Genomic DNA, 24,618 nt, shown 5'->3' on the forward strand with positions numbered 1-24,618 from the left:
TTCTAAATCCAGAGAGGTATAAATCACATCAAAAAAGACATTCTTGAGTCTTCAATAATTTTTAAAAGTGTGAATGGCATAAATGGGGCCCGGAGCGAAATAGGTAGAAGATGGTCAATAGAGTCCATTCTGGACACCATCATCAGGACGGTGGGATTTCATCATGCTGATATGCCTTATGTGCCTTTCTAGAGTTTTCAACCATGTCTTCTTTCCTTTCTTATTTTCTTTTCTTGCTTTTTCTTTTTTCTTTTCTTTTCCTTTCTTTCTCTTTCTTCTCTTTCTTTCTCTCTCTCTTTCTCTTTCTTTCTTTCTTTCTTTCTTTCTTTCTTTCTTTCTTTCTTTCTTTCTTTTATTTTATTTTTCCAGCTTTACTGACCTATAACAGTGTCTTTCAATACACTCATTGGGCCTGAGGATCTAGTGGTAGATCTACAATGTCCTAGTTGAGGGGCGCCTGGGTGGCTCAGTTGGTTAAGCATGCCACTTTGGCTCAGGTTATAATCTCACAGTTCTTAGGTTTGAGTTCTGCACTGGGTTCTATGCTGACAGCTCAGAGCCTGGAGCCTGCTTTGGATTCTGTGCTTCCTCTCTCTATGTCTCTCTCTCTCTCTCTCTCTCTCTCTCTCTCTCTCTCTCTTTCATTCTCTCTCAAAAATAAACATTAATTAAAAAAATAAAATAAAATGTCCCAGTTGGAATCCCTGGTAAGATCAAATCCATACCTCTCACAGTGCATTGAGCTCCCACATCTTCTTCACTTATGATCTCAAAGTAGATTGTAATAATTTAAAATTTTAAAGCTTCCCTCAATCCAGTCCTTCTGTAAAATTGTTTTTGTCCTCTCTATCTAAATATCTGAAGTTCACTCATTTATCATTTTCCTGATCTACATTCCACTCTAAAAAACCTCACTAAAAACTTGTACCACTTCAGGGGCGCCTGGGTGGCACAGTCGGTTAAGCGTCCGACTTCAGCCAGGTCACCATCTCGCGGTCCGTGAGTTCGAGCCCCGCGTCAGGCTCTGGGCTGATGGCTCAGAGCCTGGAGCCTGTTTCCGATTCTGTGTCTCCCTCTCTCTCTGCCCCTCCCCCGTTCATGCTCCGTCTCTCTCTGCCCCAAAAAATAAATAAACGTTGAAAAAAAAAAAAAACACTTGTACCACTTCAAACTAATCTCTGTCTTTCCTAAATACACAAAGAATGTGTATTTGGTTGTGTACAATTATTGCTTTGAGCTCCTAATGAAATACAGTTGTATACTGCATTCCTACTGTACTCCAAATATTGCGTTAGCAGCTGAGAATGTTACTAAAAGTACAACGTGATGTACCCACTAACCTGGGAATTCATAGGTGTTTTGAGAGGACAAAAGAGAAATTTGAAACTGAATCATAATGGACATATAGTATCTAACCAGATGATGGGAAATGGTGTAGGTATGAAAGATAATTTCAGGTAGAAATGAATGTACATCTGTCCTGAAGTGAGAAATAGTGTTGAAATTACAAATGTGGCTGCCACTGTAACAAAACAATAACAACAAAAACAAAGAAAAAACAAAAAAAAAACACCCAGGATTCAGGTCATAAAAGAATTGATATGATATTTTTGACATTAACATGGGGGCAATCTGGACTACTCTAAATGTATAAGGGACAGGCTAATATTTCAGTATTTCCCCTTTTTATGTTTTTCTGTGTGTGAAAAAAATCTATGAAGGTGTAATGAGCTCTAGTTTCCAAATATTCATCTATAAGTAAATAAAATAATTTACAAATAAACATCATTAAAAGTAGATGGATATTAAATATAATAATAAAATAAATTAATTGAAATAATTATTGGAGATATTGCTTTAAAGACTGTGTTTTGTTTATACAATAGAAAATCATGAGAGAATTTTCAATTTTTCAAATTCATGCTTAAATACTAATACCTACATCATTTTGCCACCTACAGTCTTTCAAAGGACTAGAAGAAGACTTTTTTTTTTTCCAAATCACCTGTGGTATGAATCTAAAGTGACTATAATTTCTAAAGTTTTTTTATATGTCAAGTAATGCAGTCTGTTCTTTTAATTGCCCTTATATCTGCTTTCATGCATTTTGGGATAAAACACTCTGAGTTACAAAAATGGAATTAATATTTTAAAAGATGTATTAATCCACAACAATATGGAGTAAATTTTTTAATCCTCTTTCTCGAAACTTTCTTTAACAGGGAGCTAAGATGAACCTCTGCAAAATATTGAAATACAGCATCAGGGTGCATTCATGGCAATACATCAATTGGATTCATTTGAAATTGGAAAATGTGTGTGTTCACTGGAGCATTTAAAATGATGCACAACAGAGGCTAATTTATTAGAACAAAGTCAGACTAAATCTCAATTAGTGGAAAAGACCACAATTAATCCTTTGAGTAGAGTCCTTTGGGTCAGGATAGAACGGACTACATAAATTCTTTACAGTCATACATTTTCCACCCCAAATTTAAAGAAAAGAAAAAACAAACAAACAAACAAACAAAAAACTTGTGCTCCTTGACTCCAATCTCAGTTAATTATTTCAGTTTTAAATACTTCCCCGCACAAAATAAATTTTAACTTCTCAAATTTCTACTTGATTTCAAGGTCACCATTTTTATAAGGCACTAAGACATTCTATTAATAATCATTTCACACATCAATTTCTATTCCCTATGCATTGTTATTCTGAACTCAGTTCAGTCCCCTAAAAGCCAAACAGTTGCAAAGTAAATTTGAAATGCCAATTTTAAATGTTATGTGATCCTTTATGAATGCCTACCATGTCCCATATAACATTAACATATTAGATTTATACTTGTCCCAAGTACAAATGTGCTGTTTTTAGAACATTTTCTGATAATTAGGAATAGATGTTCTGAATATTATTTCTGAATTTGCTATATCTCATATGATATTTTTAATTGAACAAAACCCCATAGGAATGCCTATAAGCATGTGGGCATTATTCAGGAAGAAGGAGTGCTGTTAAGAGACTTGAAATTTTAATCAAATGGCTTTGGGGATAGAGATAAGAGAAGAAGGAGGGAAAAACAGAGACTCAGTTCAAAGAATTTTAGTAATTATGGCAGCAATAGATAAAACTTTAAGCTAAAGATAAAACAAAGAAGAGACTTTTCTTTTTTAAGTTTCTCCTGCTTAAGAAGTCAATGAATTTTGAAATTCCAGTAACAATTACATATTAGACTTATCCTTGTACTAAATATTTTGTGGTTTATAAAGTGTGAGTAGATAAAAATAATTTCACATTGCCCTGCATCAAAGGGCCAACATGACTGAAAGTAAACATACATTGACATTAAATATAATCAAAGACATATGCAAAAATTGTAAGGATATATAACTTATTCACGTGCGGTCTTTCTAAAAACATGTAAATCAGAGAAAATCTTTTGAAAAGTAAAGAAGTAATAATTGCTTCTTATATAAGGCATCAAGAGCTGTTGCTCACATATAAAATCTGTATCCTCCCATCTTACTACTTAATTTAAAGTGGTACTAGGTCCTTATCAAACTGTACCTGGGTTGGAGACAAACAGAAGTTCTCTCTCACTTAACATAAGGGCAGTTCACTCTTCAGTCTCCATAGTATGCTGTCCACATTAATAAAAGATTTACTAAATAATTGTAAAGCAAAACATAAATAATAAAATATAATATTTTAACTTTACATATCAATAAAATATAATTTTAACTTTTTAATTAAGCATAGCTATTAGGTATGTGTAAAATAAACTCTATAATCAACAGTGAAAAAAAGGTTTATATTTTCATAGTATCTTTGAATTTTGTTAAACTTTAACAAATATTTAGTTGAACCAAATGTTACTAAGATTCTAGAACTTTATTTTTTTTATTTAATTAAAAAATTTGTTTAACGTTTATTCATCTTTTGATAGAGACAGACAGAGCGTGAGTGGGGGAGGGGCAGAGAGAGAGGGAGACACAGAGTCCAAAGCAGGCTCCAGGCTCTGAGCCATCAGCACAGAGCCTGACACGGGGCTCAAACTCACAAACTGTGAGATCATGACCTGAGCTGAAGTTGGACGCCTAACAGACTGAGCCATCCAGGGGCCACTAAGATTCTAGAACTTTAAACAGTATGTTCTAACAATGAAATTTTTTATTAATTTTAAGCATAAATGTAAAATAATAAATTGTGTAACTTAGCATTGTTATTTAACACAATACTGGAAGTTTCAGCCACAATAAACAGTCAATAAAAAGAAACAAAAGGCATCCAAATTGGCAAGGAAGAAATACAGCTCTCACTATTTGCAGATAACATAGTACTCTATGTAGGAAATCTGAAAGATCCCACAAAAAACTACTAGAACTGATTGATGAATTCAGTAAAGTTGTGGGATACAGAATCAACACAAAGAAATCTGTTGCATTTCTATACACCAATAATGAAGCAACAGAAAGAGAAATTAAGGAATAAAGAAATCTTATTTTATAAACATTTTGTTTTCCTTTTATCCTTCAAAACATCAAATATTGAGGGATATAGAATTCATGATGATTTTTGTTAACATTGCCATAGATTTTACACCCTCATTCTGCTTAACTAGAGTCAGTTGGGAGGCACCTAGATGTATATTTACTTTTACAATTTTTCCTACAAACTTTAATAGAAAAAAATGAACAATTTATAACTTTTATCAAATGTGATTATCATTTAATGAATAAACTTATTAACTCATCTTAAGATAACTTTATTCTTATATTTCAGATTCCTATTTTGAAATAAAATTTAGAATATATATGAATAAAATACAAATATATCTGAGGAAGAGAAAAGATGAAGTTCCCTGTTGATGACTGCTAATTAATGTTGAGAGTTGACTGATGAGGTACTTAAAGTTTCATTTAACAATAGTTAGGATTCTCTCTTTTCCCAGGAATCTAAATTCATTTACAAAATTTATAAAAAAGAGCTCACTGGAGGAAAAAAGAAAGACATGTCTAAAACTCTATATATGACACTATTTATCTTAGTATATATATAATATTATATAATATATAATTATGTATGTAAAATATAATTCTAAAAATATATTTGTTTTGCCTATAATTTACATAGTTTTCTAAATAAAATGACAATTTATTATCTGAAATAAAAGAAGTAGAATATCTTTGAGAATGTTCAAAATCCTCCTTTGCAGAATAATGTGCACACTGTCTAGGGGAAGGATATATATGGTAGGAGGGAGATAGAATCTGTTACGAAATAAAAGAGCTAACTGCAATTGAAATAAAGGGATTCAGAAAGGCTTTGCTCAGATAGCATCAATACAATTGTAACTAATCAAATAAGTAAAAATAAGGAAGAGAAGCAATGACTCTGGAGTTTGAATCCAGAATAACAATACTGAATACCTGAATACCTAACAGAGAGAATGTACTTCAGGATAGGAATTATGGGGATAGGCTGTTTTTGAGTATGTTTGTGTGCTTGATTATGTGTTTACTTCCTTGATGTGGATATAGTTTGGGAATATGAATCTGAATTTCAAGAAATAAGAAGTCACCGTGGACTCAAATTTAAGAATAAGATACAGGGAAGTTATCTTAGTGAATACATGAATGGATGGAGAAACATATAAAGGTACAAAGAGAAAGAGAATATGCCATCAGTCTGGTTATAGAGAAATATCAGAACAAAATGCACTGATAGAAGCTATTAGATATCTGTAATTTTGAATCAGTATTTATGAATAAGGGCTGAAAAATGGACTAAAATGTAATGAATATTATTTGAAGAATTCTGAGGGGAACATACACAGTAGCAAATCTCAGACAAAGGCTGTCAAATATTGTTATATGGTAAAAGAGGTACATCTGACAGAGAAAACCGATCAATCCTATGTAAAACAGCAGGACTGGATGCACAAGCTGATACCCAGAGATACGCTGGACTGTATTCCCAACGAGAGTGAGGAAATTGACCTGATGGAGGTATTTAAGAAGAGATATATTTAGAGAGTTCAACTAGTCAATGACACAGATTATAGGAGAGATTATGTTGACTGGAAGAAGTCCCAGCTGCCCACACAACACAGGCTGCAGATAAGTCTATCAGATTTCTCAAAGAGCTACAGAGAAGGGAAATGATAAAGCAGTAATTTTCAATAAAATTTTATACCTTCTGAAACTATCATTAAAAAATCGGTTTTAGAGGCACCTGGGTGGCTCAGTTGGCAACTTCAGCTCAGGTCATGATCTTGCGGTTCATGAGTTTGAAACCCACTAGCTGTGCTGACAGCTCAGAGCCTGGAGCCTGTGTCTTCCTCTCTCTCTCTGTTCCTCCCCTGCTTGCACTCTGTCTCTCTCTCTCAAAAATAAATAGCATTTAAAGAAAGTCATTTTCAGACCTCCCAAGGACTCTAGAGACAGATTACTTTGTTACAATCCCGCCCTGGTCACTTGTTAGCTGTATGATCTTGGGCAAATTAGCTGTATGATCTTGGGCAAATCAGTTTTTCTGTATTTATCTCAAAACCTCATGTATAAAACTTTAAAAAATAAACATAATTGAATTATCAAAGGTAAAATATTTAGTGAAATGCCTAGAAATAGGAATTACTAGATGCATGTGCTATTATTATTGCAGTTTTTACTAAGGGTATTCCTAACATGCCAGATATGCAATGAGCCCAGCAGGGACATTAGTCCCAGATTGGAGCAAGTCAAAACGCTCAGAGTTCAAAGTGATATTTCTTCAAGAAGAGAAAATTAATAAACCAAAATGAAGAGAAAATTAATAAAATGCCTAAGGTATTGAGAGGACTGACTCAGCTGGGAAAACTATGTATTGCTAAGTACATAAAAAACTAATCAGTGGAAGAAATAATGCAGCTCACTCCAGGATGGAGGTGTCTTGTGCTAGAACATCTTTCTGCTGGGTGTGATGGCATATGTGAAATAACACCTCATGTGGATGTCATACTGTCATCTATGTGCGTCCTCCAACTCAAGCTAAGGAACTATTTGAAAATAATAGTTTGGGAATGTTTTTTCTTACAATACTGCTGTATGCTCTTGAACAACTCCAGTGTTGTGTGGACACATTAATCTCTTTAGACTTGTGCCCTATGAGGTCATCTGAGAAAAGGGAAAAAAATAGACTAGACACAAGGAGAGGATGAGGAAAGGGTTCTTCTAATTTATTTCCCAGTGTTTAACAACTATATGCTCCCATGGGAACTCCTGGTAGTAAATGGCTGTTTTATCCCCAAAATCTCAAATTGGAAGCCATAAATTTTTTATTACCTAAAAACATAAAATGTTTCAACTTATTGTTAGTTTCTTAAGAACATACATGGTAGAAGGACATGTATGTGTACCACTATATGTCTAATACACACATTTTGCACACAATAAATGCTCAACAATTGCTTTTTAAGTGAATATTGAGGCTATTTCCAATCCAAAATTAACTTCATACTAAATTCGTGATAGGCAGGATCTCTGTTATAAATCCTTTCCATCTCCAAGATCCCACAACATTCCATATTGGTTAGTCAAGATGTGGAGTTTCAGTAACAGAAAACCAAATCTAAGTAGTTCAAGGAAAAAACATATCTTGCTGCTAACATATCTGTGAAATGAAAGGGGAAAGCTCTTGCTTAAGGCATGACTGGGCCCTGGAGTTCAAAAGATGTCATCAGTTGTCTGTCTTTTTCTGTTCACTTTGATTCACTTTGATTTATATATTTTTAAAATTAATTCTTAGACAGGCCTTTTCCACATGTTAGCCTTAATATCCACTGGCAACCCAAGGATCACCTGGTCCTCAGTAATATCCATTTCAAAAAGATAAATTTCCTCATTCCTAGAATCAATGAAAATCTCACAAAAAGGATTCTTATTATCTAGCTCTGTATAACCTTTAATACAATCACTGTAGCACTGATTGTATTATTGACTATCCTGTGTCATTTACCTACGAAAAGGACTATAGGACAGCGATAATGTTGACACCCTCAGTTGGGAAAGGACGGTTCTTGAAAAGAAAACCATAATAAGTAGTTAATAAATAATTGAGCTGGGGCCCCTGGGTGGCTCAGTCAGTTAAGCATCTGACTCTTGATTTCAACTCATGTCATGATCTCATGGTTCGTGAGTTGGAGCCCTTTGTGAATTCCAGCCTTGCACTGGGCTCTGAGCTGAGAGTGAGCTTGCTTGGAATTCTCTCTCTCCTCTCTCTGCCCTTCCCCTACCCTCTCTCTCTCTCTCTCTCTCTCTCTCTCTCTTTCAAAAATAAGTTAATTTTTTTAAATAATTGACGGAAGTACATTACACAGTCTAATTTTACTTGTAATCTACTATTGTTTATAGAATTCAATCACCTATATTTTCATTATGTTTTGTGTTTCTTCCAAGTGAGCATGGGTGTTTTAGGTGTCTTCATAACTGACTAGCCACGTTTTAGTGTCTTAAAATTAAAAAAAAAATCATTTGTTCATGATTTTGTGGAAGGACCAGTTAGTAGTTCCTGTCCAGATGGCAGAAAATAGAGTGCCTGGAACTGGTGGATCCATTTCTTACACATTTAGTACTTTTGTTCTCTTCCTTTGTATTTCATCTCATTTCCAAATTTGGGCTTTTGTTTGTTTGTTTTGTTTTGTTTTTACTTTTTATTTTTTTCTTAATGGAATGTCTGTCTCAAGATAATTGCACTTCCTATAGGGTTTGTAGAATATGCAAATTACTAGGCCATTTAAAGACTGAGCTCACTACTGGTCCAACATCATTACTTCTGCCTTATCTTATTGGTCAGATTCAGGGAGTGATACACACTACTCCACTTCTTGATGAGAGAGAGACAAGTTCACATTTCAGAAGACTATGTGAACAGAAAGACACTGTTGTGATCTTTTACGAACAGAGGCTGTTGCAGTTGGTAAATGAGATACCTCATTATTTATCCAAGATTTGATATATCCATTTCTATGACAGAGAAAATTATATGGATTCTATTTTGTTAGGAAAATCAAAATTTGAGGACTCATTTATTGTGATTACCATCCAATCAGCAAGAGTAATAACAGCTAATTATTATTTTAACTATCAAAATTATTGATGTGTTTGCTCCCATAAATTTCTTTTGTAAGACAAATAATTAGTGCTCTACATCAAAAGTTCATTACTGATTAACATTATGATACCATATAAGTTCCTTGATTGCCTTTATTTTTTTAATTTTTTAAAAATTTTTTTCTTACATTTTATTTATTTTTGAGAGAGAGAGAGAGAGAGAGAGAGAGAGGGCACATGTTGGGGAGGGGCAGAGAGAGGGAGACACAGAATCCAAAGCAGGCTCCAGGCTCCAAGCTGTCAGCACAGAGCCTGATGTGGGGCTTGGACCTATGAACTGTGAGATCATGACCTGAGCCGAGGTCAGTTACTTAACTGACTAAGCCACCCAGGCACCCATCTTGATTGCCTTTAAAAGCAGCTGAGATCTCACATTGTGTGATTGGAGGGAGTTCCAATTTCCCTAAAAACAAGTCTCTAAAAATGTACAGATGTGTAACATAAGCTCACAATTTACTTTAAAAAGCATAATATAATAGATATAGATATTCTCTGAACAATAAATACTACAAAAAATGGATTTCACATTATATCCATTAATGTCATTGTCATATGCCAGTATTTAATACATCTCTTATGGAGGGGTTAATATATGATTATATCTGAGGATGGGCTAAATGAGTGATGGGTATTAAGGAGGGCACTTGCTGTGATGAGCACTGGGTATTATATGTAAGTGATAAATCAGTAAATTCTACCACTGAAACCAATACTACACTATATGTTAACTATTCTGAATTTAAATAAAAACTTGAAACAAAAAAAAAGAAAAAAAGATTAAATCTGATATGCCATCAAATTCCACTGTAATTTCTAAAATAAGATTATTAGTTATTTTTGCCTCTCTTCTTCCCAGAACTTTTCAAATCTGAAATAAAGATGTTACATAAGGAAATAATTTAAAATCCATGTTTAAAGTGCATAAATATTAAGGGCTAGAGAGTTACCATTTATTTTCAGAAAAACCATTTTTAAGCATACACATAAATATTAAGACAATACATACTTTTTTTGTCAGTTATACTTACCAGTTTTTCTGAAAGCGATCAGAGTGTTGTCTTGTAGGAATAGAACAATCTGAATATCAAACACCGAATTACACAGGAAGGCTGGTCCTCAGAAATTTGAAAGAAGCGTGGGTGGTCATAGCAGCAATTCTTTCAAGCTTCCATTCGCGTAGCAAGTGGATCACAAAAGGGTCTAGAAATGTTTTTAAAAACTGTGACCATTCAGAAAATGAAGAGGAGAGAGAAAATGTTGGTACTGAAAATATTAATAAAATGTAAGATACAAAAATGTACTACTGGTGGTCATTTTCACTTAAAAACTATCTGTTCATATAATTTGAGAGCCTTTACTTCTGATACTTTCCATTCCAAAAGTATTAGAAGGGCCTGTAAATTATTTTAAGATGGTAGGTAGCTGCATATTTTAATTATTCTCTTCCTGACCTTCTACATACATGGTAAGAAAATGTTGGGAGCTAAAGGAATATATTCTATGTTTGACAGGATTCTTACAACACAGAAATAAATATGAATTGTGAATACTCATCTCAGTGAATGTTTCTCTTTGCATAAGAGAACTTATGAGTTATCTTTAAAATTATATGAGTTAAATAGCATACATATAAACATTTTATTTTATGTAGGACTTAATGCATGGATACTTCAAAATATATGAATTTTCAACTTCACCAGAAAATTATTAAATAAAAATAGAAATTTAAGTACATTTGTTGATTATCAATTTGGGAAAACATTAAGATGTTGCTATTCAGTGCTATCAAGGAGTTGTTAAGTTCAAGTATGTGCAGTGTGTCTGGAGAGGAATATATCTAGATATATTTGCCAGAAAATATATCAATGTGCTTTGGAAAACTGATGAATCAGGTTTATCACACCTTTTAATCACTTGACTCAGAAATATTGCTGGTTTTGGACTAAAAGATATAAACAAAACTGGACATTACTTTAGGTAAAAATTTCAGTATTTGTAAAAGCAAAACAAATGTATTACTTTGCATCCATGAACATTTATATATATGTATACACACACACACACACACACACACACACATACACACACACACACAAACAAATAAACAAAATAAAAAGTCAATCATGAGAGAATCATTACTATAAAGGAAAATATATATTTTATCACATAGTGATCTCAAAAGTCTAGATCAATTTATCTATCAGTCTGTCTCTGTGTGTCTGAGCATGTGTGTGGATGTAGGTGTGTAATTACTTGCTCAGGTGAAGATGTCGTATCTACCAAGAGATTGGCACAATTCCTTGGTGACAGGCAAAGGAGTTATATATACTGGAAAGAAGTCTAGAGGTAAATATACATCCCATTTCAGAAAATAGAGCTTCAAACTACATGGCCTGCTTAACTAAATTACAGATGAAGAAACGGGCCTGCCTAACTTAATTACAGATGAAGAAATATTCAGGCAATACAACATAAATATAGAAAATTCTTCTGAACTTCCAAAGAAAAACTAAAAATTACTTACAAAATAATTAAACCAATGATAAAATACAAATAAAATTGGATACATTTCCAAATAATGGCAACAATTAGAAATCTAGAATAATCAGTTTCACGAACATCTTAGAAGGCCAATAATCCAAAGTTATTTTTATTCTCCTATGTATATACACTCAAAGAAAGCATTATTTATCATCAACAATGTATTTCAGCAGCTATGTCTTCTGGAAAGAGCTACTCTGTGCTACAGTATGCCATGTCAAATGAAACAAGGATTACCTGAGTTTTTGAACAAATAGAGTATGTGATATGTGACCTCACCTACTGCCTCCACATATACACAAATGCTACTGACCTATTAAGGAATGGCTCTGCTAGCGTTGGACCAAAGAATTGGGAGAATCTTTACAAAATCAGGCAGTGAAGGTCCACTTATCCTCCTATGAGACTTCAGCCTCAGGGATTTTATTTTCATGCTCATTAATTCTGATTAATTATTTCTCAAATGGAAGAGATATTTTTGAAAGGTTATGATATTCAGGGATTGGTAAAGTAATTCATATCCACTTATAGTTTATTCCATTGAGTGTTTTAAAATGAGAATACGGCAGGGAAGGAAACCCTCAACCCAGTATATGAAATATTGGACATAACTTATGGATATCTACCTAATGACTTAAACATCTTTGTTTATAAAATATAGGGGTATCTAGAATAATTGTGAGGATTATTTGTGATACTTTATGCAGAGGTGCTTTACAAAGTAAGGCAAAATAGTTATGAATCATTAAGTATTTTTTTTTACATTTTATTTATTTTTGAGACAGAGAGAGACAGAACATGAACGGGGGAGGGTCAGAGAGAGGGAGACACAGAATCTGAAACAGGCTCCAGGGCCTGACGCGGGTCTCGAACTCACGGACCGTGAGATCATGACCTGAGCCGAAGTCGGCCGCTTAACCGACTGAGCCACCCAGGCACCTCTCATTAAGCATTTTAAATCCCATTAGATAGACACTAATATAAAACACAGCAAGCCTTTTGAATATTTGTCAAAGGATGAGGAAAGTGGTCATCCTCATATACATCACTCATTTTTTCCTCCTAACTGTATCATTTCCTGTTACTAACTGCTAGTTACCCCCTCTCTGTCCTTCTTGGTGTGTGTAAGAAGTCATTCACATCCTTCATAAACTAATTTCCCTGAGTTAAATGAAGGAAAATTGTTCACTATGGCTAAAGCGAGATGCTGTTAAGAAGCACATATATTACAGAAATGCCTTCAGTATTCATAGCTTTAAAGCCTATGGTGAGGAGAGTAAAATGTTCTCACTTGTACAAAAATGACTGCATACTTTATACAGAGTGGCACTTCCTCCTACCTTCCCAAGTCAGTAGTTTTATCCAAGTATGCCATTAATCAGAAGAGAGAACAGTTAGAAGTAGAACAGAAGTGGGATGGATCTTTATATCACATTAGATAAAGGCACCACAGAAACAAGAGATGGTAGGAAAGTATATGACTTGTTATGATTTACTTCCTCAAAATTATCTTGGCATATACTGAATCATTTGCTAGGTGTAGTCTTGTACTTCAAAGCCCAGTCTGTGCCAGACTTACAGCACAATACTTGTGAAGTATTTAAATATACCCCTAGTTGTAGATTAAGTACCCACAGATACTTTTTAAAAACATCTGCACACCACCAGGTAGGATTTAGTGTGTTGTATCATGAAAAAAAAAATCAAAATAATGACTTTTATCTTTCCAAGCAACATACAAATATAAACTGCTCTGAAAAATTCCTATCCATTCTAAAATATTTATAAAATTAATTAGAATATTTGCGTGAAATAACTATAATTAATGAGGAATGAGGAGAGCACCTGCTTTTATACAAAACTCTTGCTTGTGTATTTCTCTAATTTCATTAAATTGTCATCATTTTAGTGAAGAGACCATATATGTGCATCTATATTCTTCTTTTGGATATTTTGATTGCCATTATTTTCTTAAAAGTCACAGAAGATGTAACAATGCAAATGACATAATATTATTTAAATAATACATTAGAATGCTTAAAAGCTTCTCACAGTGGTCTCTGCTCTGCCCAAGCCTTTGTAAACCAACTGAGAAGCAGATCATTTTCTGTGGGAAATAACCATTGCTTCTTTGGTTCAATATATCCATAAAATACCCACATTATTAGTCATAATTACTACATTACTGTTTCTTATATTCATAGTAAGTGAAAAATCAGAAAAATATATCTATACTTTTGGAATTTCGAAGTATTTATAATGGGCTTATAAACATAAATAATTCCTTAAGCTAACATATGGGCTTATGTGCATGAGCACTAAAGGCAGAAGGTCTATTTCAAATCTCACTGTTATTTGTAATTCAATGGTTTTGTGTAATATACTATTTTATGCCCCAGATTTCACCTCAAATAGTTCCTACAAGTTCATAAGAAACATAAGTAAAACACTCTGCTCAGTGCCTGGCCTACAATAATCAATCAACTATTATCATTATTTTTATATCTGATGATAAAATATTCATTTCAATTCAACAATTAGAAGTAAGAATATTATTTCTACCTTATTATAGTCACTGGCTCTAACAAGGTATTAGAATAAGATATGGGAGAGATAATTTTGATGTATCAATAAAAGGGACATATTTTTGGTGATCAATTTATATCATTATGTGACATCAAAAATTACATTATATAAAAATAATAAATAAAACAGCATTACAATAAAGGATCCATAATGGGTTTATCTGATAGAGAAAATGAGGTGATATGATGGTCTTACTATTGAATGTGTAAATTTTCTCCTCCCCCTCCTTCTTCCTCTTACTTTTAGTTTTAGGAAGTAGGAAGATATAACTTGGAAAAAAAAATCTCATCTTGACCAATTTTGAGACCCTGGCTAGAGGCCAGGTTCACATCCTGACTACCTCTCTTCACAGGTCTTCCACTCATACATCACTCCTAATCTGCCCAAGGGTATAAATATTAGATAATCTGAGACAGCCCATAGGCTCAAGAAATTGTAACTAGCTAATCCTAAACATTCCTTCTCATGGAAACCACAATAAATGCTGTTGGCCAGAATTCTTTCTCCCTCTGCCTCATGAGGAACCAAGCGGTTCCCTTGAGTGGCCAAGAGGCTATGCTGTGTTCTCTCCAAGAGACCAGTGAATAACAAACTATAATACTCTTTCCAGTTCCTCTTTCTTGATCTGCTTCTGACCTCACCAAATTTCCATCAGAGTAATTTGGTTAAAATAGTACATTAGGGGAGTAGGTAGAGAACATTTGTAGTTTCATGCTGGAATGATTTTAAACGTCCTGTTGCCATTTACAAACTAAATATTTCATTCCATTAGTTTCTCATCTAAAGCCTACCAACTCAGTTTTCTGGCAACAATGCTGCTCAATTGTTGATGACCGTCACCTTAAATATTGTTTCTTTCAGTCTTTTAAAAATTTCTGTAGTAAAACTGATTACTCAAAGGACAGTCTTTGGATGGTACAACATACACATTTCTCAAGGAAATACAATGGAGACTGCAAATAAAAATGAGCCCACAATTTAAGCTAAGTTTGGTAACAGGGGTGACCTTTCTAGTATGTTAGGTATTCTGCCTTTTAGATATGTATTTTGGGTAGTGATACATGTTTTAATCCATTTTTAATCATTTTCTACCCTGACTGGTACCCAGCAGGTTGATCTATAGGTGTTCCAAAATATCAATGGTCTTCCCTGTGCTCTGGCTTCTGGTTGGGTATAACCAGTGGGGCAGGAAATCAATGCACAGGAGAAGAATAATGGCTGGGTTCTTACTCCCCTAACTTTCTCATTGTGGGATTATCTCAACTGGTAGTTTCCCTTGACCTGAGGTCACAGCCCCTTCAACCACCCTCCCCCACCCTCCCTTGCTCTGTTTGGATTGTGATAATTGCTTCCTGTATTTGCCCCCTGAGGAACTAGAGGTGGTAAGAACCCTATAATTTCTAGCTCCCAGAATACTGAACTGCTTCTGCTTTTCCAAAACTGTGGTTTTCCTACACTCCCAGGGTTTTATGAGTGGTTCCTTACTAAAGTTTCTAAAAATTGCCCAAAATAAATGTGAAATGGGTCTTCTGTTGGGAACCTGGTTGATGTATTTAGGGTTTCTTACATTTATACTACTGTTTTTTTTAATTAATTAGCAATCCACAGGGCTCTTCTATGAAAGGCAACAAAAAATATATTCTTTTCAGAGGACATGATTTTGAAATTTTCTGCTGTTCAATGAAAAACCCACTTAAATAACATGGCACATGTTTTAGCCACTTTGGATGTAATGCTTCTACTTTTACCCAATTTAAACTTGAAATCATGGACCGAGCCAGAAAATTAGAGAACAGAATACTTTCAGTTTCTTTATTGGGCTCATTTTTTTTTGTAACGGAATCCAGGGTATACCTTTACCTAACATTAAGAGCTATTATAAAAAAAAAAATGAACAATAGGAAGTTGGGTTTTTTGTTTGTTTGTTTTTGTTTTCCTCATTGTTTTAATGAAGTTAAAGCTGCATTAGCCTGCATCTTGTAGAATCCACTTGGGAGAAAATTTTTTCAGTTGTCTGTACTGGAAAAAAAGTCCTGCATCTCTTGAAAATTAGATTTGTTTTAATATTTAGAAACTTAATTTTTTAAACTATTTCCTACTTGTTTTGGTGGTGGAGATGCTTAGTAAACTCCTTATAACTAATGTTTATATATTTAGGGTTTCAAAATTTTATACAAATTTTACAGAGCTCTATGGCTTGCATTCTTAAACGTTATTCTTTTTCCTGAACTATTACTTTTCTAATCTTATATTTGACCCTGATTCCATCAAACATGTATGTTCTCTTTGTATTGTGTGTATTCTTATAAACCGTCTTCAGTTACTTGTGACTGAAGACAGAGTAAAATTGTAAATATGTTAAAATAAATGTTTTACCTTGGGAATTGTTCTCAAACCTAAGAACAATTGGTATAAAGTAACCCCTAATCCCAAACAAGGTGCAAGATGACTTATGAAGGACTTACAACGAGTGTGTAATAATTTTTAAAAATATATTAAAATATAATTCACATGCCATCAAGTTTGCCAATAAAGTGTAAACTTAGTTGGCTGTTAGGATATTTACAGAGTTGTGCAAGCATCACTACAATCTAATTTTAGAACATTATCATTTCCCCAACAGAAACACCAAACCCATTGGCAGTCTTCATCTTCCAGTCCTTCCACTTTTTTCTTTTTTGAAAAAATTTACCTACTCTTGACATTTCACACAAATTCAAGAAGCATACAATATGTGGCACTTTTGTCTGGCTTTTTCACTTAACATAATGTTTTTGAGGTTCATTCATGTTGTGACATGTACCACTACTCCATTTCATTTTACTGCCAAATAATATCCCATTCTACATATATACCAGCAGTTGGCTTAACCATTCATCATTAATGGACATTTAGATTGTTTCTGCTTTTTGACTATTATTTTTCTATGAACATTCATTTATATGTTTTTGTATGGATGGGCATATGCCGTCTACCTTTTGGGTACATAACTTGGAATAGAATATCTGGGCTATATAATAACTTCATGTTTAACATACCGAGGAACTGTCAAACTACTAAGAAATAGTTTAGAAAACCATTTCTTATAATCCAGTTTGAATATATAAAAGAGCTTATGAATAGAATCTCTTGTGCTGGGCAGAGAATTCAGTAGTGAAAATTTGTCTGGTTCATTTTGCCCTCCTATAGACAGTAGGCAAGGGAGTGTCCTCACTCAAGTTTCTCCAAGTGGGAAGGTCTTCTGGAGAAACTTCTGGAAAACTTTGTCTATATCTTATTAAACCTGGTGGATTCAGAATTGAGTACCTCTCTCTCTTTTGAAAAATTCTAAAGAGTGGCAGATAAAAAATGGAGATCCAGAATAAGTCAAGCTGTGAAAAATAATTACAAACAGCCAACCAGAAACATGGCAAGTGTGCTGGAGTTCTGCATGTGAAGGTCTTTCTGTCAGTTATCTTTCTTCTTATCCCCCTCTTCTCTCCTCTCTATTTCACCTCAATCTTGGATTGAAGCTGTCTAAGAAAAGCTGTCTAAGAAAAAGGGAAGGAGGCAAAGGACAGCTATTAAACTGAACTCTTAAATTCTTCAAACTTTGGGTTATCTCTTACACCCAGGATGGTATGCAGGCCAGGAACATAGGTTGTGCTTGCCTTTTGTGACTAATGCCAAAACTGCAGGATTCACTTTACAGCACTTTGTCCAACCAATCTTCACTAAAACACCCCACATTTCTCTTTGATATCAGACTGGATATTACTCTTAATTGATATGAAAACATGCTGTTCTTCTCCCATTAAGATGTAACTTATTGTAGCATATCTTGAGTTCCTGCTTACCTCCCTATATGATGAGGTAAACTAGAGGAAGCATAATGAGGTAGGAGAACATGGATATCCACTTCACGACTAGTTCTCCTAAACTTGCCACAGTGTTCAACACTCAACTGATGCTTAATAAGCATGCATTCTATGCATTAGTAATTAGACAGTGCATTGATCTCGGTATCAAAAGGCATAGGGTTAAATGCAAACTTTCTCCTTCAATTGCTTGATCACATTTTTTGGAACATACTTAACTGTTTTAGTCTTAGTGTTTTCATCAGCAAAATGACTGTTGTGCAAGATGAACATTAATGCTTTTCTTGTCAACTCTGATTAGAAGACTTAGTTGCAGCATAACTATTTTTTAGGAAGTGCTCATCTACATTATAATTGTGTTGGAAGTGCCACAGTATCAATTACTGAAGTGTTGATCAGATATTATTGATGTACATCATCATTTAATTTGTTCTCTCTGGAATGATTGAAGAATATTTCCTTGTACTACATTTATTCCACCTAAATATTTAAGTATTTTCAAACAATTGTTTAATATTTATGTAGTTAATATATTTTCTGAGAGTTTCAAATATTATTTTTTCTTGATTTTATTTTATGAGATGAAAGTATAAAATTTTGGAATGTCTTTATTTGTTCTGATTTTTATCCTCTCTCAAATATCTCTGACTATTTTTGTTTTCCTTTGGCATTATTGAATGTACCCACAATAAAATCAGGGATTTAAGAAGTATTCATTTATCATGTGTGCTTTCTCATTCATTGTTTTATAATAGATAACAATGCTTTTTGAACTCATGAATTTTTAATTTAAATATGAATATAGATTTTGCTATCCTGAATAGCTGAACCTGATGAATACTGATTTTATTATTACACAATGCAAGAAAATACACAGACTCTTGTTATCAGTATATAATTTATGTGAAATAATTTTCATATTTTGTACATTGTGGTTTATCATAATTTTTAGATATGTATCTTTAAAAACATCAATGTGTTTACAATTTTGCCTGAGTATTAGAAAAAATTGACTTAAAAATTACATTTATAAATATATGCTAGCTGTTTATGATAAAACTGAATTTCATTTATTTCACTGATCTAAGAATGTGCTGAATAAGTAAAACTCCTCATTAGATATATATAGAAGTAAAATATAAAAGACATTTTGCAAGTCAGATAATATTAGTAAACTAATTATTTTCAAATATTTTAAAACCTGAAATATACATCCATGTCTCATATCAGAAAAATGAATATGCTTTGCAAGAAAATGATTTGGGAAAACAAAGGAGAAATGATCCAGATGTATCTGTGATAAATGGAGAGCTGTCCAGATCATAGCTTAACCTTGGGCACATTATGCTCCTCAATCTAAGAGAGTCAAAGATCAAACATTAAGCTTACTCTCCCAGAGAAGTATATTGGTATTTGATAAGGACAAAGAGCAAGTTGTTCATTCTCTTCACTGAAAGATGATGGAAAAGAAACAAATTTTATCTAAGTTCTAGGTTAGAGTTATTTCTCATAAAATGAATTCATGTGATTCTTAGCTCCATTTAAAACCCCAGATTTCAAAACCTACCTGCCAATACCTGAAATACTCAAAAAAGAGGTTTGAAAATGCAGGCAATACATCAATGAACATATTAAACACTTGGAGACTGTGGGATGGAAATTAAAAAAAAAGAAAAAGAAAAAGCGGAAAGGTGTTAGTCCTAGAAAGGGGAAGAGTGAATTCTGACAAAGTAGCAAACATATGTAGATAGCAGTGCAAGAAAGAACATTTTCTAGGGTTGCCTTTATATCCCTCTGCTTGAGCTAGACACTGTGCACCGGGGATAATTTTGTCACATAGCTGCAAAAAAATGTGTGCCTGTTTCCCTTAGTTTGTATATACACGCACGCACACACACACACACACACACACACACACACACACACACACCACTTTTTCCCCTCCTTTGAATAGACCTGATTGTATATATAAATTATCTTTTCCACATGAACTTGATCTATTAAGATATTACTACTTTAATGTCTCTTTAGCATTCCCTATTGCTCTACTCTTTGGTAGTTACTTTTTAAAATATATTTTATGCTACTGCAAGTTTAAAGTGATATACTATATCAATGGATCCCTCATGTTCTCCAAAGATGAAAAAAAATTAATGAATCTAGTTCATTAGTTAATTAGCATGACATTGAATTTTCCAGGATGCTTTTTCTTCTTTTGGATGAAACTGAATTCAAGTTCTATAGGGAAACATCAGCTCTCTCACAGTTAAAAGTAGGTAAAATGTGATGAGTTAAAAATGTATGTATTGTTTGAGCCAAACTTTATACGTGTTCTTTCAGAGATCCACAAATGCAACATTGAGCTAGTAACCTGAAACATCGATCAAACAAGTAACACCCCTTTAACTCTTCTGGTATTATTTACCTCTAATATAAATTTTTTATATATTTCACAGTTGTAAACAAATTATATGCTGTCAGAAAGCAGAATATTGGGTAGGAAACTAAATCTCTGACACTCAATTGTCTTTAGTCTGACCTTGAAAGCATTTGCTAACTTTACTATGCCAGGTATTTGTAGCACTAGAAAAATTAATAATGTGATCTTCCCTGCACTGATAGGGTGATAATGCATTTACGCTTTGTCAGTGTAACAGTCTTTTCTCAGAATTTTGGTTGCTAGGGCTGTTGTGACATACTCTGCTTTGGCTCTGAAATAGGTTCTCTAATCCAATTTCCAAGAAGATAAATTCAAGCCAACATTCCTTGTTGGTTTTGATTCATCAATAGATTGATTGATTTAGTATTTATTTGGTACTGTTTTCCAGTGCAGAACCCCAGTAATGTCCCCAGTAAGAAGTAACTGGGCACAGGAAGGCAAATTAACTCTTTCTGGTATTACATTTTCATGCCAACTGACTTTCGCTTCCAAAGGTAGATGTACCCTGTGAGCCAACTGTAGTTAATCATAGCCTAAATTATGTTGGCAGGGTCAAATGTAAAATTCAAAGGTATTAAGAAGATATCCAGATGATATCTAACACAGAGAGATAGTGGCAGGTTCTAAAGAGCAGATAGCCTACAAATTATGTCACATGTAAAGTTACAATATATTGACCAATAAAAAAGCTATGTTCAAATAAATTTTTTGATGTTCATTTAAACAAGAAATTTAAAAAATAACAATTACTAAAGGTACCTCTTGATAGATTATAGCTTGAAGTCATATTTTAAAATAGCTGTGCTCCATGAATGCTATGTGTCAAGCATTATTCTAAACATTCAAATACATTAGTTGGTATATAATTTGGAAAACTCTTTACCTAATTACTGTCAACAACGACAATTTTCTTGCATCTCGGTGAAAAACAGTCCTTACCTATCAAATTGAATCATATTTACTGCCCATATTTCTTAAGAGAATGTATATGTAAAATAATTTAAGGAATGAATGAAGTGTGAAGCTAGAAGCATACTTGACAAAACACCATTATTTCTCTTACTATAAGGTTCATATTAAAAATTCCTTTCAGCTTTGTAGCTTGAGGAAATAATTCCTACTTTTGTGTTTGTAAGATACAGTGAACACAGAGAAAGATCTAAGTATGCAAAAATATACTAATTTGTTTATAAGTTCTTTTTTTGTGCTTAACCCCTAAAGTAGTGATGTACTGTCATCAGAGAAATTTCTTGTATTTTAAATGTTATCATACAAAAAACTCACTCTACTCCTCTACTATAGCTAATTCGAAGTTTCTCTAAATCTTTTTATCTGAAAGGAAAATATAACAGGATTTAGAAGGGAAATGGAATAGTGCATGCAGAGAAAAAATACTTTAAAAATGTAATGCATTATTTCTCAAAATTAGCTGGCGATGCTTTAAAAATCAAACATTAAACCCATTCAGTTGCTTGCTAGTGGAGTCAGATTCTATCCAATGTGGCAGCAAAACAGACAAGTATAACCTAATTTGAGTATGAATAGAAAATCTGTTAAAATGAAGTCTATTCTGTTACCAAAGTTCCTCTGGTATTCTGGAATGTTATAAAGTCTAATGAATAAGATTATTTGCCTGTACATAAAAAAAATCAAAATGAGCCTTGATATTGCTAAAATGTCAGTAAGTACTATAAGTCACCTATAGGGATAAAAAAATTTGTTTCATTTACATTTGAAACTTTTAAAGGATGATAGCCATAGTTATTCTTCACTGAAATGCATTCTTTATAAGACTTTGCTCTTTTGGACTAAACCCAAGGATATTGGTAATAAGACAGATTCATGCAGTCCAAGAACAGGTTGCAAAAACTTTAGTACAGTCATATTCTAAATACCAATATAATATGAAAGAGTAACATACATTTAATGAGCAAGTAAATAAAAAAAATCTCTTATTTGTATTTTTTGTCAATAAACAAAACAGCCTGAAATCCTTTCTTCCACATTTTTAGTCATGTAATGTGTATAGTTAAATTGAATAAAAAGTTGGTACAAATTAATTACCTACCTCTCTCAAGGTTCCTTACACTTAAGCAAATATATGTTTTTCCAATAAACCTTTAAACAGTGTCCTGGCCTGATTTTAGAATCCATATATTTAACAAGTGAAATACTCTTTAATCTCCATAGTTCTATATTTTCCTTCACCTTAATGGATAGGTATTGCTAAGGGATGTTGTAAATCTTCAAATTACCCTATCGCCTGGCATACTATCCATTTTGCAGCACCTCATAATGTTCTGGTTGTGTTTAGTGTCATCATCATGACATAAAAGAAAAACCATACTAAGAGGGGATTTGCCATCATTAATTAATAACCAAGTATATGGGGGGAAATATGCAATACAACTGATCCTTAGCTGTGTTTATTTTTTTAATGTTTTATTATTTATTTTTGAAAGTGAGAGAGAGCACGAGCAGGGGAGGGGTAGAGAGAGAGAGGGAGACACATAATCTGAAGCAGGCTCCAGGCTCTGAGCTGTCAGCACAGAGCCTGACATGGGGCTCAAACTCGAGAACATGAGATCATGACCTAAGCCAAAGTCGGACACTCAACCAACTGAGCCACCCAGGTGCCCCATTAGCTGTGCTTATTTTAACTTTTGTAAGTTAGTTACAGTATAATATATTTCATTGTCTAGGTTGCAGAGATTATGTGGATCTATACTGAACAAAACTCTTTTAATAACAGACCAGTCACTATGCTGATACAGTTTGCCTTCATTTCTTCTTGCTTTTGCCCGAAAAAGGAAAACAAAACAAAACTCTGATGTACACTTAATACAAGACAAAATTTTTTAAAAAACAAAATTGACTAGATTGAGTTTCTCTGTGATCTTATTCATTTATGATCAGAATAATATAGCTCACCTTTCATAGGAAGAACATTCACACACATCTCATAAAACTGTGTTATAGTAAAGTAAGTTCAGGTCTTCATGAGATCAGTCTTTTAACATTTCTTTTCTTATAGATGATCTATTTTGAGGGTTAAGCATTTGAAAATGTTCAAATTTAATATTTCATCCCCTAGAAATCATGATAAAATATTTTAATGTCCTGTAACGATGCCTGTAAGTACTAGATGCCTTCCTAGCCTTCACTGCTTATCTCACACAAGGTAAAGAGGAACAGTAACTCTCCAATCTTCAGATCACCAGGGGGTAAAGCAGGCAAACTTCTCACTTGTTTTCTTGTCTGATTGAGGCGTAATTTGCTCATAACAAATGTAAGTAAACAGCTCATTAAGCAACCACCAACGTGATCAAGTTATAGAACATTCTGATCACCCAGAACACAGCCTTTTAATCACTTTCCAATCAATCCTCTTCTCTGACCTCACAAGAGAACCACTGTTCTGAATTCTACCACCATAGCTTAACATTGTCTGTCCTGGAGTTATGAATATACGGTCTGTGAGAATACCTGCTCTTTTTTTATATATTTTCTTTCATTTTTATTACAATGTACCATTCAACTCTATGGATATACCACAGTCTGTTTCAAACACTGCTCATTTCAAACCATTGAAATGTTGTGAATATTGATTTCAGGGGCAAAGCAGAATGTTTGTAAGACAAGGAGGAGGTTTGGTTGATAGCAGATGCTATGGTTGCCCCATTGTTTACCAGGGACTGAGGGGGATAAATAATTTTTGGTTTTTGTCTAGAGGAAGCAAATGCCTAACATACATCTGGAGAAAAGATTGGCTGCCTGAGGAAAATTTAGTCTTATATCTAATATGTGACTCTTAGATTTTAAAAATTACTAATAATTTTATGTAATAGCTTTACATGATATATTGATTATTTAACAGTACTTTTATGTGTTTGGTCAAGGAAAATGCTTTTTTGGCTATTCTTCTTTGATCCTTTAAAGTATGTATAGGATAACTTTCCAACTCTTGCCTCTTTTGTTTACAATGACCTATAAATTAAAAATATCTCCAGACATAAAATTGGGACTGACTGATTAACCTACGCA

General features: G+C 33.5%; 1 long non-coding RNA gene across 4 annotated transcripts in view; it reads right to left on the reverse strand.

Moving 5' to 3' along the window:
* Positions 1-24,618, reverse strand: part of LOC101093984 — a 364,880-nt gene that overhangs the window by 164,700 nt on the left and 175,562 nt on the right. For 3 of the 4 annotated variants that reach the window (XR_006596075.1, XR_006596077.1, XR_002741700.2), the window contains exons 4-5: positions 10,179-10,350; positions 3,569-3,641 (exon numbers count right to left, since the gene is read on the reverse strand). This is a non-coding gene — a long non-coding RNA (uncharacterized LOC101093984). The remainder of the gene's footprint in view (positions 1-3,568; positions 3,642-10,178; positions 10,351-24,618) is intronic. The other variant, XR_002741699.2, reaches the window with a different exon arrangement.

This window comes from Felis catus, chromosome A1, assembly GCF_018350175.1.
Source record: "Felis catus isolate Fca126 chromosome A1, F.catus_Fca126_mat1.0, whole genome shotgun sequence".
NCBI classification, from domain to species: domain Eukaryota; kingdom Metazoa; phylum Chordata; class Mammalia; order Carnivora; family Felidae; genus Felis; species Felis catus.